The following is a 22029-nucleotide window of genomic DNA, read 5'->3' on the forward strand; positions in this document are numbered from 1 at the left end:
ACACCCAAACTGGCCCTTCTGTTTCTCACACAAGCTGACCTCACTCTCCAGTATCCCTGCCCCACCCACCATGGGCCTCAGCCCTTGCTGTTCCCACTGCCCAGAATGTTCTGCCTTCTCTCTTCCCCTTGCCACCTCCTTGTCATTCAGGCCCCATCTCCGATGCTACTTCCTCAGAGATCTTCCTGGCCACTCCATTTAATGTTGACCCTAGTGGCCCCCACCAACTACAGCAGTTCCCCCCTTATCCATGAGGGGTCTGTTCCCAGACATCCCGTGGGTGCCTGAAACCGCGGACGGTATCAAACCCTCTCTACACCAAGTTTTTTCCTATGATAAAGTTTGATTTATAAATTAGGTGCTATAAGAGATTAACAACAACAGCTAATAATAAAATAGAACAATTATTACAGTACACTGTAATAAAAGTTTGTGACATGGTCCCTCCTTCTCTCTCTCAAAATATCTTGTCCTGTACTCACCCTTCTTGTGATGATGGGAGAGGATAAAACGGCTATGTGATGAGATGCAGGGAGGGGATGACTCGGGTATTGTGACGCAGCGTAAAGGCTGCGGTGGCCTTCTGACGATTCCTCAGAAGAAGGACCATCTGCTTCCAGATGGAGGTTGACCACAGGTTACTGAAACTGCGGAAAGTAAAACCGCGGGAAGGGGGGCCCAGTGCGCATCTTCTTCCATTATCCCGCAGTAGTTTCTTTATGTTGAGAATGGGTTCACTTCCTGCCAGACTCCCCGGTGACCCTGCCCACCCAGGCCTCATCCTGGCACCGTGTACAGGACGTGGATGCAAGACTGGCACGCTGGGCACTCACTAATGATCCAGTGAAGAACTCTGGGATTCTGGGGGGTGTGGGCTGTGCCCTGGCAGAGACAGTCACCTGGTGGGGCTGGACCTGGAGGGGACCCCTGGAAACACACGGAACTGTGCACTGTGGCCGCTCTGCTCCCACGACTTTGTTGCCTGATGGGGAGACCAGGCACAGCCCAGGAAGTGGCTTGTCCAAGGTCACTCCGTGAAGTAGAGCTAGGCCAGGCCCAGAACGCAGGTCTCCTGAGTCTGCAGGTAGTGTGTGTTTGTTTTGTCTTGTTTTGTTTTCTGACTCCAAAATTACCACAATTAAAATACAGGATTCTCTGGAAATCAGCGCATACTTGCCAGTTGCTCACTTCACCCTGTCCAAATGGGGAGCACTTTTCTCCTAAATAGCAGAAAGTAATAGCCCTCATGCAGCCCACTGCTTACTAGCACTGAGCTCATTACAAGCATTGTCTCATTAATCCTTACAGAATCCTACGAAGCAAGTACTACCATTAACTCCACTTTACAGATGAGAAAACTGAGGCTGAAAGGGATGAAGCAACCTGCGGAGCATCATGTACCAGGTAAGTGGCAGAATTAAAACCTGCCTCTGTATCAGTCTAGTCCATCCCCAGATGCAGCCCTTCAACCACTGTGATGCCCTGGCTTGTTGGCCCACCCTCCCCTCAGCTCTCCTGGTGCTCAACGTCAGTGGGATACTGCTTGTAACCCGGCACCTACTGGGCAGCACTGTGATGGACTCTGCAGTGCCCTTCGCCACGGAAAGCCTGAGCCCAGGCACTGGCTCCGAAGGCACTGGCTCCGAAGGTTCTGGGAACTGCTCAATTATGCGGTCTCAGCTGCGATTATAGGGACACGGTTCCCTCTCGTCGGCTAGGAAAGCTGTCAGCCTCACCACTTGCGTAAAGGGGCAGATGTGGGCAAGACTAGCATGCATTTCCACTAAAGGCGGTCGGTGGCTACCACCACTGGCCCACTGTGTGACCCTAACACCAGTGGTTGTGACAGTGACAGCAATACTAATTACGGTGTTAACAGCACCTAGTATTTATACAATGTTTCCTATGATCTAGGCACGTTTTAAGCTCTGTTCATATATTAAACCAATTAGTGCTAACAGTAATCGTTTGTTATTTTCCACTTGACACACAGAGGAAACTGAGGCCTGGAAAGGGAGAGGAACTTGAACAGTTGCCACCGTGATTCTGTGTGGGATGAGGACTCAACCCAGATGGTTTGGACTCCACACTATCAGCGCCCCCTAGGCTGAGTCACCTCTCTAACCACGGGCTTCTTCACTTACCTGTAAGACGAGGGGCTCAGATGGGAGGGACTCCATTGCACATTTCCGATTCTCACTTCCAAGACTAAGAACCAAACACAGAAAAGTGGTTTCTTTCTCTTCCTTCCTTTGTACTGATGTGGTTTTTTTTTTCTGTTTTTCTTTTTTCCAGTGCAAAAAAGGTGATTTTATTAAAGCACGGGGACAGAACCCAAGGGCAGGAAGAGCACCCTGGGGATTGTGAAGAGAGACTATTTATATACTTGCGAGCTGGGAGAGATAAAGTCAAAGGGAAGTTTCCGTATCAATTTTCGTATGCTAAAGAAGACTCACAAGATACTGAAGGCCTAGCTATTGTCAAGGTAATGTTGTTTTTCCTTCTAACAAAGCATTAACATTAAGACAGTAGGAAGTTCCTGGAGGAATGTCATACTCTGCCTGCCTCAAGTATTTGTCAATGGGCTGCAGGTTATAAGGAAATTTAATTTTACCAGATGTCTAATAATATTTGTCAGACTATATATTTTTTTAAGTTTATTTATTTATTTTGAGAGAGACAGAGCACACGAGCAGGGGAGGGGCAGAGAGAAAGGGAGACAGAATCCCAAGCAGGCTCCTCACTGCCAGTGCAGAGCCTGATGTGGGGCTCGGTCCCACAAAATGAACTGTGAGATCACAACCTGAGCCAAAATCAAGAGTCGGACGCTTAACTGACTGGGCCACCCAGGCGCCCCTTAGACTGTATTCATAACCATAACAACATTGCCTGAATTCTTGCTACATGCCAGGCTAAGTATGTTACCTATACTGCCTCCTATACTCCTAGTGATGAGGGAGCATGAGGCAGGCAGAGGGGCAAAGCACAAGCTAGCACCCAACCCCCACCCCGGGTGGGATCTGTGTGATATTCCTTGGACTCTCCCAGCTACCCAAGAACAAAGAAAGGGGGTTTAAGTGCTTGCCGTGGTGACGTGGGAAACTAAGACAAATGAAAAATTAAATTCCTTTACTGCCTACAGCCCATTGACAAGTCCTGGAAACCAGCAGAGTGACCTCCCTCTAGGAGCTCAGCTCCCTTGATGATGACACTTTGCTGGGGGCAAAAGAGAACATTGGTTTAACATTGTTCCAACCTCAAGGATCCTAGAAGTCTACTTCCTTTATGTCAACTGCCCCAGGATATATGCTGGCAATCATGCTCCAAGCTTATGCCCCCCCATATGCATCTGAGGGGGGTCTCATGACTGAGGTTTTATTAAATGGTGATAAATGGTGTTTCCCTAGCAACAGCTAGCCCCTCAAGGTCCTGGAAAACTTGCTTACAAAATTCCTTAGAAACATACTCTATCCCTGTCCCCCTCCCAACCTGAGGGTATATAATTAGCTACCCATCAGGACTCCAGCACAGCTCTTCCTGCCCACGGATCCTGTCCTTATGCTTTAATAAAATCACCTTTTTGCACCAAAGACATCTACCAGAATTCTTTTTTGGCCATCATCTCTGGACACCACGAACCCCACATCACCCCAAAACTTCATCACTAGCAATCCTAGGAAGAAGGTTCTAGTACTCTGATTGAAAGCTGAAGCATCTGAGGCTCACTTGAAAGGTTCAGTAACTTGCCCAAGGTAACACATTGAGGATGTGGCCAAACTCTAACCAGGTTTGTCTGACTCCAGAGATTAGACCACTTACTACAGGCTTTGCCTGTGTATTTCTCCTCTTCTGGCAGCAACTAAGCTTCTGAGTGCGGGAAGGTGTTATCTGTGCCCTGGGCTAAGTGCTGCACAGAGAACATGCTTGATGGATGGATGATGAATTAACAAATGAGTGAGTAGATGAAAAGAAGGAAAGAAGGGAGAAGAAAAAGAAAGATCTAAGAAAAAAATGAGGATAGATGGAAGAAGAAAAAAAAGAATGGGGGTGGATGAATTAAATAATGAAACTGAATACACACACACACACACACACACACACACACGAAAACAGAAGACTCAGACAAGGAAAAAAGGGAAAAGGAACGTCTTACAGGAATCCCGATCAATGCTGTGCTCTCACTCACTTCCCTGCTGGGCAGCGGCTTGCTGCCCCCAGACTCTCCCCCAAAAGCAGCCTTGGGAAGTGGTTGGCCTTAGCCAGGCGGCAGTAATGCCCCCTCAGGCAGGCACCATGACACCAATGATTGATGACACATGACAGGAAAGAGAAGCACCACGGGCAGCAGAGCTGTGTTCCACCCAGGGAGCCCCAGCAGCTGCTGCTGACTCCTTCCAGACAGCAGCCCTCTCCTCTGTCACTTGCAGGCATGGAAGGGCTTTTTCACAGCCAGGACTGGAATGGCGGCCTTGGCAGCTGCCTCCTCCAGCCCCTGCAGAAAAGAGCCATTTCTGTTGGGCTCACAGGTAAAACTGCTCACCTTCAGAGAAGGTGAGAAGCCAGACTCACCTTCACACCCACCAATTTTCACCTCCATTATTTCTTTAAATCACAAAAAGCTTTTTCTCACATCCTTTCCCAGGGGGTTGAGACCTGCCTAGGGACAGAATTCTTCCCAAGATGCATGGAGACTTTCAAGGACCACAGCACGAGGCATGACACTGGGTCCCATGGCTCTCCTGTCCTCTTTATCAAAGAGGCTGTTTGGGGACTTTTGCCTCTCTGCCCCTAAGGCCCCCTGACTTGGTTCTGCAGGGCCTGCAAAGGCACAGCAGAGATTCCTGGTCAGGAAATCTGTTTCAAACCCCCCTGCTGTACCTCCCAGGGCCCCTTTCCTGTAAAGCCCTGGTGATGCCCTGCCAGAATCATCCCCACCATTATGAATATGTACCATATAGTGAGCATTTTCAGCATGCCAGGCCTGTATCCCATTTTAGAGATCAGAAAAGCCATGTTCAAGGAGGTGAGGTAAAATGATGTGTCTAAGATCACCCAGCCAGTATGGCATGGAACCAGGATTCAGATTTAAGTCTGCCTTTCCCCAAAGGTCATGTTCAAAGTTGCTATACTGTGATGCCTCCATGTAGGTAGTTTTGCCTCTATATTTGTATACTTAGGATAATGTTCCTTTCCCCCCCTTTAGCTCTTTATTCAAAAGCTGCCTTTTAAAAACTGGCAGCCCCTCCTCCAACACCCCTCTCCTCCTTCCCTCCTTTGTCTGTAATGCCCACTACCATCTAACACATTATCTATCTTACCTTTGCAGTGTCTCCCCTCTGTGCTCCCTCCAACTTGAATGGGAACCCCATGAGGACAAGAATTTTGTTGATTTTTTTCACTCTCGTATCTGGAGCACCACCCAGAAAGGGCTGGCACACAGCAAGCATTCAAAAGATATTTGTGAATCAAAGAAACTTGATGAACCCATCTCTTGTACTGCCAATGGTTTCTGAGATGTCTCTATATCATAAAGTTTTTGAGGACAGGGTCATATCAAATTCACCTTCACAGGGAAAAGGGGGTTATTCTGGGTGTGGGACTCAATAAAGGGAAGCTTTGACGCTCGCTTCACCTCTCTCAGCCTGTAGCTCAGAAAAGCGTAATGTCTTGCATGGACCACTGAAGAACCTTCCCTCCTGGCCTCCCTGCATCCAGCTAGGTGTCCTCCAAATCCACTTCCACAGCATAGGCTGTCAGAGACATTTTTTAAAAAACAAAAATCTGACCATGTCACTACCTTACTTAAACGAGGCAGCTGCTCCTTAATGTAAGCCCAAGCCCTTCCATGCAGCACGGGGGCCCTTTCTGATCAGTGCCAGCTTGGGCTGCAGCCTCATCCGGCACCATTACACTCACTGACACGTATCTGCTTCCCTGCCATGTGGTCATATGCCTTTGCACATGCTCTTCCTGCTTCTTGGAATGGCATCCTGTTTTATCCTTCTCTAAGCACCTCCCCACCCCCGCCGGATTAGTGAACTCCATCTTTCAAAACTGAGCTCTAGGCTCTGAAAACCTCCTTAGAGCTCCCTCTCTACCTCTGCCAAAAGAAACTTCAAAACTCTTCTAGATCACATTGTATTTGTTCTGTGCTGTCTGGAGGTCTCTTGCATAGCACACTCAGCTACCCAGATGCTATGGGCTGAGGGTTTGTGCATCCCCCCACCCCCACCCCACCAATTCCTATATTGAAGCCCTAATCCCCAGCCTTTGGAGATGAGGCCTTTGGGAGATAATCCGGTCATGAGGGAGGAGCCCTCCTCATGGGGATGGGATTAGTGCCCTTCTAAGAAGAGACATTCAGAGAGCTTACTTCCTCTCTCCCTGTTCTCCAGATGCTGGGACACAGCAAAAAGATGGCCATCTGCATACCAGGAAGAAGGCCCTCACCACAACCCAGTACACTGACACCCTGATCATGGACTTTCCCGCCTCCGGAACTGTGAGAAGTAAATGCCTGTTGTTTAAGCACCCAGTCTACAGTAATTGGTTACAGCAGCCTGAAGTTACAAATGCCAGCACAGTTGAGAACCTTGAAATAAGGGGGAGAGGCCTCCAGACCCATCAGTCTGCAGCACCTCTCTCTGAACTTTACAGAAAAGGAGAAAAGCCCTTTAGTCCGAGCCTATTGACTCTTCCTTAGGAAGCAATCCACATATATTTGGTCATCTGCTTTCTTTGACTTCAGCCAAATAGATGTGGTAAATCAGAAAGAATTCTGCTAGACGAAAGTACACTACCTGCTTGAAGCAGGAGAAAGACAGAATTAGAAGAGCTCTAAAAACATAATACCCTAGGGCCATTTCAGCATAAGGTCGAAAAGTTCCACACATAACAACAACTTTTAGGGGCATGATGATACCACAACACCTTATGTTGTTATTTCATACCTCACAAAAGATATACCGTATTGTTATGAACCTGGTAAGAAAGAATAAAAATAGTAAGTTTTAACCCAAAAGCTAAAATCAAAAAAGAAAAATCTTTCAACATAAAAGTGTATTATTGACATAGTCTCCAGGGGCACCTGGGCAGCTCAGTCAGTTAAGCATCCAACTTCGGCTCAGGTCATGATCTTGCGGCTTGTGAGTTTGGCCCCATGTAGGGCTCTGTACTGACAGCACAGAGCCTAGAGCCTGCCTCGGATTCTGTGTCTCCCTCTCTCTCCTGGTTGCACCCTGTCTGTCTGTCTGTCTGTCTCTCCCTCTCTCAAAAATAAATAAACATTAAAAAATATATAAGAAAAAAAAAAAAAAAGAAATAGTCTCTACAGGGAATCACCCCAGGAAGGCCGCAAACAGTGACGGGGCTGCAGTAAGTTCAGTGCTTGTGTTATTGCAGCCACTCATCCTCTAAAGATGCCCCTAGAGGGCGGATGCAGCGTAACAATTCAAAGCGTGGGCTCAAGTCAAAACCACCTGGGTTAATATGCCAGCTCTTCTATTTTGTAGCACTGAGCCCTTGAGCCAGTCTGTGACTTGGCTGCTCATCGTAACACAGAAATAACTGTTCTATCTCATCCATAGGCTGTTGGGAGAATTAAATGGGTTAATCCATGTAAAGTGCTTTGAACTACGCGTGGCACACAGTGAGTAGTAATTATGCCACAGGAAGATGTGGCTCAGCATCCTTGGGAAGTAGGCATGATGAGGTATGAAAAGGAGACGCAGAGTCTGTGAACTTCAAGGAAGGCCCAAAGTGGTCCTGGGGACAGGGCATCCTTCTGCAAACCTCTGCACACAGCACCCCCAACCGGTTTGTTCCCCAGGCAGTGGCTCTCCTCAAAGGCACGTGGTCACATGCGACTTCGAAAGCCAGCCACTCTGCACACCCAGCATTGGACTGCCTGGTCCATTTCACCATGGCAGACTCCTTGTTAGTACCGGGGAGCTGCTAGGTTGTGGTAATCACATTAGACTCATTGAGCACAGGAAGTCACATGACTCCCACTCATCACCTATGCTACTCTAGGATCCAGCCAGTCTCCATCATTCTTCCAACCCTTTGCTTTCGCTCTTCCCTCACAAAACTGTACCGTGCCTGGCTGCCCTTCCCACAGCCTTCTCCAAGTCAGAATTCCCACTAAACGCTGAAAGTTGACCACAGACATCACCTCTTCTCTGAAGTCCTCTCAGTTCCTCCAAGGGTTTCTCACATTGGTCAACCAATCACCTGCACACGATGATCTGTGGTGTTGCTAACCACAGGCCTCTTACTCTTGGGGCAGGAGCCTAGCCAGGTACATTTTTAATAACCTCCTCACCTGATTCTTACACACATGAAAGTTTGAGAGTGGCTGTCAAGAGCACAGGCCTTGCAAACCTTACACTTAGTCATTTTTCCATCAGCTGAGCTCCCCCAGTTCTTTCTACAAGACCTCTGAGAGCACACCCGGATGTATTCCAGGTGAACTGCTTATAGTAAATCTCCTCTCACTAGATGGTGAGCTTCTTGAGGGCAGATGCTATGCCTAAATTACATTTAAATTCTCAGCCCCTCCAGCACTACAGCACTATGGCTATCTTATCTGTGACTCTTCTTTTCCCCCATATTCCAATTCCACCCATCACCAAGTTCAAATGGCTCTACTTTTAAATTTTTCATTGATTTTGACCACTTCTCACCGCTTTCACCCAAATGAATTCCATTCAAACTGCCATCATCTCTCCCCATGGGCTACTGCAATGGTCTACTCACTGACCCTTCTGCTTCCACCCCTCCACACTAGAGCTTCCCTCCCACACAGCATTCAGAATGATGCCTTAAAAACAAGTTCAATATTTATAGATCACATGTTCAAGAAAACACCGATATCCAGAAGATACAAAGAATACTCAAAACTTAACAGTTAGAAACACAAAAGCAATTTTAAAAATGGGTAATAGACTTGAACAGACACCTCTCTAAAGAGGATATAAGGATGGCAAAGAAACACGTGAAAGATATTCAGTATCACTGGCCACTGGGTAAATGCAAATTAAAACCATGGCAAGGGGCGCCTGGGTGGCGCAGTCGGTTAAGCATCCGACTTCAGCCAGGTCACGATCTCGCGGTCCGTGAGTTCGAGCCCCGCGTCAGGCTCTGGGCTGATGGCTTGGAGCCTGGAGCCTGTTTCCAATTCTGTGTCTCCCTCTCTCTCTGCCCCTCCCCCGTTCATGCTCTGTCTCTCTCTGTCCCAAAAATAAAAAAAAAATTAAAAAAAAATAAAAAAAACCATGGCAAGATATAATTAAACGATTAGAGTGGCTAAAATAAAAAGTACTGAAAATGACAAGTGCTGACAAGAATGCAGAGTAACTGGAACTTTCATACCCTGCTGGTGGGAATGCAAAATGGTACAGTCACTTGGGAACTCATTTGGCAGTTTCTTATAAAGTTGAGAATAAATATGTTGTATGTCCCAGCAATCCAACAGTTGGGTATTTACCCTAGAGGTCCAAACATGTGTGTTCATACAAAAACCTGAACACAAATGTTTATATCAGCTCTTTTCATAACTGCCCAAACCTGGAAACAACCCAAGTGTCTTTCAAGGGTGAGGGAATGGACACACGGTGGTATGTTCACACAGTGGGATACTAGCCAGCAATAACAATGAACTAACTATTGATACAACATGGACAATTCTCAAAGGCATCCTGCTCAGGGAGAGAAGCTAGCCTCAGAAAGTTACATACTGTATGATTCTATTGGTATCATGTCCTCAGAAAGATAAAATGATAGCAATGGAAAGTAGAGTTGTGGTTGCCAAACGTTACAAGTGGGGAGTCTGTGACTACACAGGGACATGAGGAAGGAGGTTTCTGGGTGATGAAACTGTTCTGTGCCCCCATTGTTATGTTGGTACTTCCATGAGTCTATACGTGTGCTGAGTCATAGAACTGAACACCAAAACAAAGTCAACTTTACCACATGGCAGTTTAAAAAATAAAACCAATTAACAGAATAAGCCAAACCATGTAAACTCTTTGCCCAAAACCTCCAGCTAAGAGTAGAGTCCAAACCTCACTCCACAGTCCATGAATCCCAACCAGACCCGGTTTTGGGTACCTCTCTAGTTCTACCTTCTCAAACTCCCCTCCTCCTCCCCACTCTGCTAAAATGAATTCCATTCAAATGCTGCTGCTGAAATAGCAACTCCTTAGAGCCCTTTGATGGACTTTTCTATAATGGCATCTTCTTATGCCCTTATACTGTTTTTTCTTATGGCCCTCACCACTGACATCTCACAATGTAATTGTTTTGTGGTTATTTTCTATTTCCCCAGAATACAAGATCCACGAGGGTAGGGATCTTGTCCACACTGTTCATTGATATATCCCCAGCACCTAGGATGCTGCCTATCACAGCATAAGCACTCCGTAAATATTTATTAAATGGATGAATAAATAAACCCAAGGGATGAAAATTCAATGGTGAAATTTCTAATGCTTTGAATGCAGAGCCATACTTTGGCTTCTGAAGCACGCTTCAAATTACCTGTCCACTTGACCCCTGAGTAAAGCATATTTAAATCAGCTACTGGGGTTTTAAAAATGGGGGCACCTGGGTGGCTCAGTCGGTTAAGTGTCTGACTCCTGATCTCGGCTCAGGTCGTGATCTCCTGGTTCCGTGGGCTTGAGCCCTGCATTGGACTCTGTGCTGATTGTGTAGAGTCTGCTTGGGATTCTCTCTCTCCCTCTCTCTCTGCCCCTCCACCACTCATGCACTCTCCCTCTCTCTTTCTCAAAATAAATAAATAAACTTAAAAAATGGATTAAGGGGGCGCCTGGGTGGCTCAGTCGGTTAAGCAGCTGACTTCGGCTCAGGTCATGATCTCACGGTCCGTGAGTTCAAGCCCCGCGTCGGGCTCTGTGCTGACAGCTCGGAGCCTGGAGCCTGTTTCAGATTCTGTGTCTCCCTCTCTCTGACACTCCCCCGTTCATGCTCTGTCTCTCTCTGTCTCAAAAATAAGTAAATGTTAAAAAAAAAATTTAAAAAAAATGGATTAAGCACAACATCTCCCTTCTGAGTGCAGCTTTCTGGTGTTTGGTTAGGTGACTGCCGTGAACATGAGCTAGAAGGGGACAAGGCTGCAAGACAATGCATTCTTAGAGCAATGTCAAGAGGTTTCCTGAAGGTTTGTACAAAATTCTCTAGAAACAGAGGTGCCTGGGTGGCTCAGTTGGTTAAATGTTCAAATTTGGTACTGGTCATGATCTCGTGGTTTGTGGGTTCGAGCCCTGCGCTGACAGCTCAGAGCCTAGAGCCTGCTTTGGATTCTGTGTCTCCCTCACTCTCTGCTTCTCCCCTGCTTGGGCTCTCTCTCTCTCTCAAAAATAAATAAACATTTAGAAAAAAGTATCTAGAAATACTACTAATGTGGGCAAATAAGTTTGAGGTGAGAGTGAAAGGGGGAAAAAAAAACCACCTTTCTGTAACACCTTTCGGTGGAGAACAAAGAAAGTAGCCATTTATAGAACACCTACCCTATGTATGCTCCAGTCCCTTTCTAAAGGTTCTAAATTAAGCCCCCATCCACCCTTCAGGGTGGGCCTACCGATCCAATTTTCAGAAGTGAAAAAAACAAACACAGAGATGTTAAGTAACATGGCCAATGTCACAGAATGATAGGTAAGGGCTGGTGTCTTGAATTCAGGTCTGTGAAGTTTACGATCTCATTAGTCAGGGACAAGAGGGCGAGCACTGTGCAGAGGAGCCAAACAGGACATGCCAATCTCAAATAGGAAATGCCAGCCTGGACACAGGTGGCCAGGTTCTTCTCCAAAACTTTTCAAAGACCAGCAGAGACAAGTATGCTAAAGCAAGATGCTGATTTCCTTCCGGTACAAATGTACTAAGCATCTACCCTGTCTGTAACAGTTCCTGGGTTTGGGGTTTCCACATACATTATCTCATTTAATTTTTAATATCACTTAAAAAACCTGTTAATGGTATTATTATAAACAATACCATATTTAATGGTATTAGAGATTGTTTACCAAACAGAATAGCATAATACAAGGAAGCAAGGACACTTGAGAATTCTCCATCCCCTACCCCATGCAAGTGAGAAATTTTAGTTACCTTAAAGATAGAACAGTAGAAAGACCCAAATAACAGCATATAGGCTTTATGTTGCTACTTCTCTTAGCCTAAATCAGTGTTTTACACACTAATTAGCATACGAATTACTGTTCAGGATTGCATACACAAAAAACATATGTAATGTAATTTTTTGGCAATTAAAATATTTTAAACGGTTGTTTGGACTGTGAATGATTTCGACCCCATACTAAGACTAAGAGGCAGCTCTGTTATACTCTAGGCCTCCTCTCATTTACTCCTGCTTGGTAGATAGATTATCAACAAATCTTATGTCTAAAAGGGGCATTAGAGGCTACCAAGTGCTACTCTTGGCCAGGGCAGTAATCCCCAAGGGTTACCACCCTCTTCTGAAGACAAGAGTGTGGAAGGTGGACTTATCCATTGCAAAGCCCCCACCATCAGTACACTCTACCTCTATTTATCTATCTGCTCCCCTCCAATTTCCACCCATTGCTGCTAGCTTTGCTCTTCAGTCCTGCAAAATAATGATAACTCCTCTTTCCTATAACCATTAGGATGTTTGAAGCCTGGTATTAAGATGATTCCTTTTTAAAGTTACAGTGATCAAGGAGGGAGTCAAGTATCTACATTGTGCTTTTTAATCATTATTTGATGGAGTTTATTTCTGAGTGTACATCTCTGCACATCCAAGATACTGACACCCACCTCCTCATTAAGCAGCTCCACCGATTAAGTTCCACATTTTGGGAAACATGCAGCTTAGTAGGAAAGAAAAAGAACAGAGACCACATGCCATGTAGCAAGTATTCCTATAGTGGTATAAATTAGGTGCCAGTCACACACAGAGAAAAAGGGTCAGAGTCCCAGCTCATCCACTAAGAAAGACTGCTGACCTGTGAGTTAGATTCTCAGGAAATACAATTTTCATCCTGAGTCTCCTGAAGGAGACTGACCATGTCTCACATCTCATACTCAGCTTGCCTACCACCCTCCTTTCATGTTTCAGACACCTGCCACAACACCAAGCATGGGTTAAGTGTCCAATGGTTCTTACTTCAACCCTTTGGCATTTCAAAGGGGCCTGGTGAGAACAGACAAAGGTTCTGTTCAGAACAGTTAAATTCAAATGATCCCAAATTTCTCAGATGAAGGTTTTTTTAAAAAAAAAACTCATTAATAATAATACACCTTCAAACACCTAAATCAGAGTCTTGAGCTCCATCCCCTGCCATCTATTGACTCACTGAGTGACAGAAAACAAGTCACCTAACTTCTCTGGACCTCCATTTTCTCAGCTATAAATTGAGGGGCCTGGTCCACAGGACTGTAAAGTCCCTTTTAGATCCAGGGTCCCCCAATCTTCTGCTGTCTCAGATATTAATGTGGAGAGTTCACATCAATCTGGCTATACTAGTCAATTTTAAAATCAGTGCTTGATTTATAGTAGAAAGAAGAGCATGCATGGAAGCAAAGGTAGGTAAGGACCCCAGCTCCAGCCCTTCCATTCTCCTGACACATACCGCTATCCCAGTATGATCACCTGCACAAATACCAGTATCAACATTTACTATATGATGATTTGGGGTAATTTCCTATCTGTAGAGTGGGGTAAACACCACCTACTTCCAGAGCTATTGAGGGGGCAAAATGTTAAAATGTTTACAGCCTCACACCTAGTGGGCACATGCAGCATATTCCTTTATTCAAAGATTCTTTATCCAGCCCACTTAATCAACAACCTCAGATTCCAAAGACTTTTTGCAATCCAAAGTACAGACAGAGCTAGGAGAGCTCTAAAAGTCAGCTAAGTCCAACTCCCTCCAGCCCTGTGATTGACAAATGAAGAAAACAAGCTCAGAGAGACTCAGTAACTTGCCCAAGGACCTATACATATATTCTTCAGCAGCAAAGCCTGACCCAGAACACAGGGCAGCAGGCACCAAGGGTCATACAAGACACAGAGAGAACACTGCAGGCTCCACTCTTCCTAAAGAAATTGGTAACTCCCCATACATCACTAAATTCTGAAAAATAAAAGAACTTTTTAGTTATATATTTTTTGGAGTGTTGCAAGAGAGAAGGAGCATCATAGCTTGTCTGTGAAACGCAGGCTTTCAAACTGAATTACCTATGAATTGAAGGTGAGACTTCCTTGCTATCAGCCTTTCCCAGTTATTCGGCTCCAATCTCCCTCACCCCACCCCATTTGTCCTTTTTTCAGTTTACACCCGGAGGCTAATACGCTTGCATTAGGACCCTCTTTGGACAAGGTGAGATGTTTCAGGCTGGGGCAATAATGCATGCCCCACTAAACACACACAAGAAAACTGTCACAGCTAAGTTACTCGATAAAGCAAAAATAATTCTCCTCTGCTTAGGAGCTCCAGCATGGGACAACTAGGAATTAATCAATTCGATTAATCAATTAATCAAATTCATTAAGGCACACTGATAATTCAAGGGTCGGGGGCCCTAAGGTCCTCCCAAAGGGCATGATCAAAATCCCTGAGACCGTTCAGGTGTTTCTGGAGAAACCTCAGCCCAGAGTCTACCAAGGGCTTCTTGGCCACGTGGGAGCACTGAAGAGGGAGTCCAGACAATATAAGGAGGAGCCTGGGTTACAGCTAGCTCCAAGGAGACCGCTCTCACCTGACACTCCCCTGCTGCCCAAGATTCCCAGAGCAAAGCATGTATCTACACAGATCATTTGACAGAAAGCTACACCAACAGTATGCTTGTTTACAGCTTCAGGTCAGCACACTCCCCAGTCAGTGTCTCCCAGAATTCAGAGGGCCCTAATCTAAGCCTCACATTGTGCACTTGAGCAAATAGACCCAAAGAGGGAAACCGTCCTGCCCGAGCTCATACCACGTGCCAGGGCTATGGGATGGAGCCTATGCTTGACCTTCAGTCTAGAGCTGTTCCCTCCCTTTAGACCTCTAGTCTAGAGCTCCTCTCTGCTAGGCCCACTCCCTCTTCCAAAACCCTGGGCTCACCTCCTGGTTCTGAGGATCCTGCCAGGTTGAACAATGCTCAGAAGCAGGTGGTAATTTAGCAATGCATCCAGTGGGACATTTGTAGGCCAGAGCAGTGGGGGGCTGTGTCCGTCCCCAGTGGCAAGGAGAGACTGCAGCCTGGAACTTTGAAAGGGCTCTCTCTTCCCTAAACGATCCTGATCCTCCTCCTCCTCCTCCTCCTCCTCCTCCTCCACCTCCTCCTCCTCCCCCACTCCCTCTCCCCCTTCCTCCTCCTCTGTAGTACTACGGAGACATGTGCTCTGCTTGGGAGGAGGTAAGGAGGAAGATGCAGCTGTTTATTGGAAGGAGAAGGGCAGCAATCTGCTGAGCTGGGCTATATACTCACACCTAGCAGAAGAGGAATGGGGAAAAAAAAGAGATCTGTTGCCACAGAATTATTAACCCTTGGGCTCCAGCTTTGCTCCTCACACAGCTGAAGCAGCGAGAGAAACAATACACTTAACCAATGGAGTGCCAGCCAAAGACATTACATCATCGGTCAGCACTGTCATTGGCTAATAATTCCTAGAAGGCAAAATTCTGCTTCTAGGTGCTTAACCCTTTCATGTTCACCATAGCAATGACTCAAGTATTTGGTCAAACCAATGGTTCCTAGACTTCCTTTTATCAGGATCATGTGGGCTGCTTTCTAAACATACAGATCTCTGTGCTTCATCCAGAACCATGAAAGCCTTCAGAGGGAAGACGAATATCTGTATTTTAAATAGTGTACAGAATGTGAGGACTACTGGTCTATTCAGAAACTCTTCCTCTCCAAAAGATAAAAGAGATAATCGGTTGTCTGAGCATTTATTATGTACCTAATATTTACTGCATCATTTTATTTATTTACTATACTAAGCAATGAACACTACTGGATCCATTTCATAGGTATAAAAAGTAAGGTTCAGAGAGAATAAGTCACTTGCTCAGAGATGGGACCTGGCTTTAAAAACCAGGCGGTTTGGGGCACCTGGGTGGCTCAGTCAGTCGAGCATCCAACTTTCGCTCAGGTCATGATCTTGCAGTTCTTGAGTTCAAGCCCCACATCAGACTCGCTGCTATCAGCATGGAGCCCGCTTCAGATCCTCTGTCCCCCTCTCAGTGCCTTTCCCCCACTTGCACTCTCTCAAAAATAAATCAAATATTAAAAAAAAAAAATTAAGAGCTCGGCTGTTTGCACCCTACCTCATTCCCCCTCTGAAGCTCCCACTTGAAATCAAACTAAGCCATTTGCCTGCTTATTGACTCCAGGGTTATAGAAAATGTAGAAAACCCTCTCAATGAGTTGGAAAATGCCAGTAACCTATGAAGAATGGTGGAATGAAGAGAATGGTGAATTCCCATAGTAGGTGTTCGGGGACCATGAACCCTCCAGAGAATCCTCTTTTTCTCAGGCTCCATTCTTCTGCTTCTGCTGCAAATCTCAGCTTCACTGTCACTTTCTCTAGGAAGCCTCCTCCCACTCCCAAATCTGGGGCAGATTCTCCTGCTGCAGGCTCCTAAGGTCCCCTGTATCAGTGGACTGCAGCTGCTTGCTTAGTGGGTAAACTCCATAAAATTAGAGCCATTTCCACTTTCTCCACCAACATACGCCCAGCACAGTGCTTGCCACATGTGAGTACTCCATCAGGACGAGGAGGGATGGGGAGGGAAGGCCCTTGCTGAAGGTCTAAATGGCATCATGCTGAGATGGGAATGGCAAAGCACTGGAGGCCAAGGGATACACATGAACAAAGTGTCTGACCTTGGGCAAGTTCATGTCCTGGGGGTTGGGGGGGTGGGGAGGGCTGAGTTTCCTCATCTGAAAATGAAGACAACAGCACCTCCCTCATAGGTAGATATGAGGATCAAATTAAAGAATGATCCAGGCTGTGATGTGCTCCTTTACACTGTCTCTCCCTAGATCTCATCCATTTTGTTGGCTGACATCTAAGTGCTGACAACTCCCATATTTATAGCTCTAGCCCAGACTTCCTCCCCACCCCAGGCTCCACGTGGATATCTCACAGGCATCTCTAACACAGCACGTGAATTTCCTCTCAGAACCACAACCTGCTCCCCACCTAGTCTCCTCCACTCTGTTATTGGTGCTCCCATCCAGCCAAGCTTTTATCTATTTTTGTTTTTGTAATTGAAATGAAACTCATATCACATAAAATGAACCATTTTGAAGTGTCCAACTAAGTGGCATTTACTACATTCATAATGTTGTGCAACCACCACCTCGATCTAGTTCCAAAACATTTTCATCAACCCAAAAAGGAAACTATTTACCCTTTAAGCAGTTATGCTTCATTTACTCTTCTTCCCCAAGCCACTGGCAAACACCGGCATGCTTTATGTCTCTATGGATTGATCTACTCTGGACATTTTATGTAAATGAAATCAGACACCATGTGAACTTTTGTGTCTGTCTTCTTTCACTTAGCATGTTTTTAAGGTTTATTCACATTGCAGCATGTATCAGTACTTCATTTCTTTTTATGGCTGAGTAATATTCTATTGTAAGTATATACCACATTTTGTTTATCCATTCACCTGTTGATGGACATTTGGCTCCACCTAATCTTAAACCATAAACCCATGGGTCATCTTTGGTTCTTCCGTTTACTGTATTCCCAACATCTAATCTGTCAGCAAGTCCTTGTCCATTTTGTAACCAAATATAACTCTAATCCTTCTACTTTCCTCCAATACCATTGCTATTCTGCAGCCAAGACACCAACATCCCTCTCACCTAACTCTTAATTGGTGACAAAATCCCATTCCTCTCCCTCCTCCATTTTTCACCAGGTAGCTACATAAACCAGATCATTCATCAACTCTAGCAATATTTACTGAACACTTTGCATCATGGAGCTTGCATCCTAGAGGCATGACAGACAACAAACAAATATATAGTATAACGTCAAGTCATTACTAGGCTTAAAATCCCTCAATGACCTTTCAATGCACTTCAAATAAAATCCAAGCTCAGCATGGCCTTCCAAGGACCCGTCTACTTCTCCAAACTCATCTCAGGCTGTTCCCCAATCATACTGGGCTCCATTCCTCCACCTCCTGGTCCTTGAACAAGCTGTTCTTTCTGCCTCTTGATCCTGGCATTGTTTAGCATTGCTGGATCCTTCTCATCCCTCAGATCTCAGGATAAATATCACTCCTCAACATGACCTTCCCTGGCCACTCTTGTTAAGCAGATCCACACCTCATTCATTTCACTCATTCAAGAAGTATGTGCTAATCACTGTGCTGGGCTCTTGGGATAAAGCAATATGTGACCTCCTGGAGCCATCAGTCTAATGGGGGGGGGGTGGCAAACAACAAGGAAATAAAATGAATGAACAAGTGCTATAAAGGGAGAGTAAAAGGGAGGGGACCTGCCTTACACAAGATGGTCCAAAAGGCCTTGCTGTGGAGATTATACTAAAAGATTCAGTTGGGAAAAGGGCCTATTACTCTCTATCACTTCCTGGCTAGGCAATGGGATGTTCTTTTTTTTTTTTTTTTTCAATATATGAAATTTATTGTCACATTGGTTTCCATACAACACCCAGTGCTCATCCCAAAAGGTGCCCTCCTCAATACCCATCACCCACCCTCCCCTCCCTCCCACCCCCCATCAACCCTCAGTTTGTTCTCAGTTTTTAACAGTCTCTTATGCTTTGGCTCTCTCCCACTCTAACCTCTTTTTTTTTTTTTTTCCTTCCCCTCCCCCATGGGTTTCTGTTAAGTTTCTCAGGATCCACATAAGAGTGAAAACATATGGTATCTGTCTTTCTCTGTATGGCTTATTTCACTTAGCATCACACTCTCCAGTTCCATCCATGTTGCTACAAAGGGCCATATTTCGTTCTTTCTCATTGCCACGTAGTACTCCATTGTGTATATAAACCACAATTTCTTTATCCATTCATCAGTTGATGGACATTTCGGCTCTTTCCACAATTTGGCTATTGTTCAGAGTGCTGCTATAAACATTGGGGTACAAGTGCCCCTATGCATCAGTACTCCTGTATCCCTTGGGTAAATTCCTAGCAGTGCTATTGCTGGGTCATAGGGTAGGTCTATTTTTAATTTTCTGAGGAACCTCCACACTGCTTTCCAGAGTGGCTGCACCAATGTGCATTCCCACCAACAGTGCAAGAGGGTTCGGCAATGGGATGTGCTATCATTCAATGTTTGCTCTTGAAGAATGAAAGCATTTAATGTCTGTCTCTCTCTCTCCCCTAACAGACTGCACTGTATCCCCAGCACCTAGGACAGTGCCCTATCATTTAGGAAGCACTCAGTGCACATTGTTGAATTAATAATTGGTAAATTAATTAATTAATTAATCAGACCACCAAAGAAATCACCTCATAGACTATAAAAAATCATATTTTGATTGCTGCTTTTGTTGTTATTGCTATTATTTTATGGCAAAAGGACACATACTCTGTTGGGTTTTAGAAAAAAGACTGGGTTGACTGTAAAACAAGAGTTAAAGTACTTGACTCAGAATACCACTAGACAACTAGGAGAGAATGCATATAGACAATAGGCATTCAATAACAGGAAGTGGCAGTCATTGTAGCTATTATTATTAAAGATCCTTTCCTCTAAAGCCTATTTACCCAACTCTAACTCCCAAATCTACTTTCAGATGCAGTCAAGAAGGTTAAAGGCAAAAGAAATGAACACTTTTTAAATACCTGCTCTGCACCAGATTCAGTGCAAACCGGTTTCTGTCAAGTTATCACATTTACTTCCCAAACCCATCCTGCAGAGGTGGCTGCTGTGGGACAGCTCTCAATCCCTCTCCAAGACAGAGGCACCCCTTCCTCCCCTGGGCCCTACTGCCAGTTCCGTTGGCTGAGTCCCTCTTCAGGAACTGTCTTGCTGAAGGGACAACCAAAGTTATGCCCTTTCCTGCATCTACTGGCTGGCCAACATGGGGCTTCCAAGGCCTGACCCCCAGGCCTCAGGGGATCAACTAAGGCCTCTTTTGCATCGCATCACAGATCTACCTTCCCTCTGCCCAATCCTGTTTTCCTCACCTGTCACCCCCTTGGACAGTGAGACGACTCCCCCCAAGTCCCCCTACACACAAACCTCAGAATCTCTGAGTCTTTTACCAGGGAATTTGATCTTCTAAAGGTAGTTATGATATTTCCTTTTAAATCAGAAAAGTGACATTCAGAAACATTGATTAATGTCCCCAAAGCACACAGCTAAAGTGACTTTCTGGCCTGACTCCCCAGTGACACCTTGCTTTTTATTACAGCCTCTAACAGCCAAGACTGTGCCTCTGCAAGGCAGAAAGAGGAGGAGAGAGGTACCATTCCCAATCCTCCAGGGTCCATGCCTGATGACAAGGTTGAGGTCAAAGCCTCCTGAAACAATACAAAAGTGACCTGCAGGCTGCAGAAGCAAGTATCACAGAGGCAACATTTCCTGGCCCAAATCTTTGTCCAGAGGCCAGGGAGCAGGACTCCCGAGCAGTTGGGGCTGCTTTCCGGGACCAGAGCATTTGCAACCACGTCCGAATAGCAACTACAACTTACCGGCTCTCTGATGCTCCAGTCTCCATCCATTTTCCAGAGAGCTGCCAGAGTTACCTGGTCACTGATCAGAATTCCTCCACTGCACTCCACCCCAGGACAAAATTCAAGACAGTCAAAGGCTGCATTTTAAGGTCTGCGCATGGTTTAGCCCCCCCGCCATGCCGACAGCTCATTTCCTACCCACAGTAAGCCCCGGTCCTTCGTGATTATTTAATGGGATAATAGACTTTTTCAGCTTCCTTACCTCTCTCTGGAATTCCCGCTATCCCAGCAGCCCTCCCCCTTGGCCCCCTCCCCCCAGCTCTCAGCGGGGCAAACCCTCCGCCTCCTCCAGTCCCCACTCAAAGGTCGCCTCCGCTCCAAAGCCGTCCTGGCTGCCTCACGCCTCCTCTACACCTCGTGTCCCCTGTACTACGGTGCTCTGAAACTGTTCCTCCTACTGTCCTTCTTGGCCCCAGGAGCCCCTCCAAGGCCCGTCTTCCTGCCCCCAGGGCTCAGCACAGTGCCTGGCACACAGCGGAGGAGCCGATAAATGCTGAATAAACACGGGGCGCGGCATCAAGGCTAGTCCCCGCTGCGAGCTCGGCCAGGGAGCCGCTCGGAGGTTTCTTCCTGCGCCTCAGAAAGACTGGAAAAAGGCAATGGCGTGACAAATCTGACCCCTAGCCCCAGGCCAACAGGTCCTGAGGGGTCCGAAGACCTGGGTCGAGCGCATGTCCGGCCGGGGGCTCCCGGGCCCCCGGCATTTCCCGCGCGCCGACCTGTCCGTCGCAGGGTCGGGCCGGGGCCGGGCTGCGGCAGCCTGTGGAGGGAGAGTGGCGCGGCGGCTCGTCGCCTCCCTCCCGGGCCCTCCGCGCGCCCGCACCCCACGGGCACAGGGCCGGCGCGCCGGGGACGAGGACGCCACCGGCAGCCCCGTCTGAGGGGCCGCGGGCGGGGACGGGGGGGCTCCCAGCTTCCGGAAACCCCACAAAGTCTACTTCGCGGCGGCGCTCCCCTTACCGTGCGAGCCGCCAGGAAACCCGCGCCAGGGGAGTGCCTCGGCCGCGGCGCCCGCCTGCGGATACGCTCCGGGTCCGCGAGCTCAGCCTCCGCACCCGGCCGCGCTCCAGCGTCTCCCCTCCGCCGCCCGGCCTCCCCGCCGCGCCGCGCCGCACCGCCCCATTGGCTCGGACGGCCAGGCCCCGCCCCCTGGGGCCCCGCCCCGCGCCTCCCACCACGGCGCCCCTCACGTCTCCACGCGGGAAAGTTGCTTCCTGACTCTGAGCTCTCCCCCGGCTCGGGCAGCCGAGTGCAGTGATCATTCCCGATCCCCAAAGCGTCTCTACGCCCCTTGGGGAGTGCGAAGAGTGCAGCGT

At 46.9% G+C, this 22029-nt stretch overlaps 1 protein-coding gene across 7 annotated transcripts in view; it reads right to left on the reverse strand.

Moving 5' to 3' along the window:
* The window catches only part of SYN3 (synapsin III), a 460089-nt gene extending 438337 nt beyond the window's left edge, over positions 1 to 21752 (reverse strand). For all 7 annotated transcript variants that reach the window (XR_006220212.1, XM_042993112.1, XM_042993114.1 and 4 more), the window contains exon 1: positions 21674 to 21752. The gene's annotated coding sequence lies outside the window, so the exon portion shown is untranslated. The remainder of the gene's footprint in view (positions 1 to 21673) is intronic.
* Positions 21753 to 22029: the final 277 nt, after the last annotated feature.

The sequence above is a fragment of the Panthera tigris genome, chromosome B4, assembly GCF_018350195.1.
Source record: "Panthera tigris isolate Pti1 chromosome B4, P.tigris_Pti1_mat1.1, whole genome shotgun sequence".
In the NCBI taxonomy this organism is placed as follows: Eukaryota; Metazoa; Chordata; class Mammalia; order Carnivora; family Felidae; genus Panthera; species Panthera tigris.